This window comes from Herpailurus yagouaroundi, unplaced genomic scaffold (assembly GCF_014898765.1).
Source record: "Herpailurus yagouaroundi ecotype Mexico unplaced genomic scaffold, PumYag 28, whole genome shotgun sequence".
In the NCBI taxonomy this organism is placed as follows: Eukaryota; Metazoa; Chordata; class Mammalia; order Carnivora; family Felidae; genus Herpailurus; species Herpailurus yagouaroundi.
The window spans coordinates 108,581,738-108,583,375 of record NW_024412376.1 but is presented as its reverse complement, the minus strand read 5'-3'; the positions used below and the strand labels follow the sequence as shown (position 1 = coordinate 108,583,375).

At 38.6% G+C, this 1,638-nt stretch overlaps 1 non-coding gene across 1 annotated transcript; it reads left to right on the top strand.

Annotated features, from left to right (window-relative positions):
* Positions 1-1,296: 1,296 nt before the first annotated feature.
* LOC121040160 (U6 spliceosomal RNA) lies at positions 1,297-1,398 on the top strand. Its single transcript, XR_005795152.1, has one exon. It is a non-coding gene; the product is annotated as a U6 spliceosomal RNA (small nuclear RNA).
* Positions 1,399-1,638: the final 240 nt, after the last annotated feature.

The following is a 1,638-nucleotide window of genomic DNA, read 5'->3' as shown; positions in this document are numbered from 1 at the left end:
CTTTATATCTCCAAAGAGAGTGAAACTCTTAAAATGGGAGGAAAAAAACTATTTTGTAGAGGTATTTCATGAAAAGCAATATAGATTCTCTTTTATCCATAAAATTTATACTTTAATAAATCATAAAACTGAGGCAGTAGATTTGATATGCAGAATTTTGCTTCATAAATGAATTTTTTTAGGACTCATTCATTTTATGCGTTAAAGGACAGCTAAAAGGAGGGAGAGATGAAAAGAAAATGGGATAAATAAGACAATCTTCATGCTTACTCTGCATGATACTCTGCCTGGTGCTTTATAACTGCATCTTCTTCAATTGGCACATTCACCCTGCAGATTGAAAATGGCTCATCCCAAACAGTGGAAATGGAGTGCCCGAATGTCTCTGCAGTGGTGATACCTGCCAGACGAGGTGTGGGCTGTAAGGCTGGCCATACAAGTGTTTTCTCCAAATGCCAAGAACCATTTATATTAAGGGAGAAGCTGTATTATTTACACTGAAAAGTAAAATGACCGAAGGATGGAGGTATGCATTTGTCCCCAGTGATGTCTTTAGCCAACCAAAATTTTAGAATAATGTGAAGAAGTAAATGCAGAATCAGAATTTTCTATTTCTTCTGGCCTAAATCCTTCATTTCTTAGTTGAAGACAAGGAAGGCCAATGACTTTCTTCTGACAGGAAATGTTTTGAGAGTAATAGCAGATCTCTGCTTTGGGCTTGTGATGCCCATTCACAACACCTGTGAGCAGGTGAGCCCAGACTATCACAGAATGTACCAACCATGTGTCTGCAAACTGGATTTTCTGCGGAGTAGACTGTCAGAAATGGCCTTAAGGCCTTGCCTGTGGAGATGAATACAAAGATTGAACACAGATATTTTGAATAATCCTAGTAACTTATGGATTTAGTTTGAACAGGACACTGAGTTCTTCAAGGCCACCATTACTTAGTGGGGTTTTGTAAGCAGCTGTAAGATTGGATGCTTGTGTCCAATGGTGCTTACTATACTGCCTAGGACAGGAAGAGAGAGTGAACCCTGTTCTTGGGGCCTATACTGTATCACATGATAATTTAAGTACCTACTTTTTAACCCTCTATCCTTCTAAAATGTGGAGAGCGGAGAATATGTCTACAGTTGCCAAGATTGTAATCCTCACCAACTGGTTTATGGTTAGTACACAATAAACATTCGCTGCATGAATGCGTTGTGCTTTATTTCACAGACCTGCCAACCCTCATGTCCATAATAGGCTATAGAGATGCCCACATACACTACTTTTAATGTCACCAATTTAGTGCTCACTTCGACAGCACATATATTAAAATTGGAATGATACAGAGAAGATTTGCATGGCCCCTGTGCAAGGGTGACACATAAATTAACGTCACCAATTTAGACCAAGAGATAGAGAGATGTGAACAATTGCTCAGGAAAATGTAGAGCCACGTATTTTGAAATTCAGAATCTTCAAGTGGGGGGGATTGTTGAGCCCACTGAACTCCATGCTCTGTGAGAGCAGGAATTGTGTTTATCTCATTCACCGTTTCATCCAAGAGGCTTCATAGTACATGACCTATATTATTATTGTTAATGATTAAATTTTAAACTATCAAGTTATCACAAAAGGTATTTGATG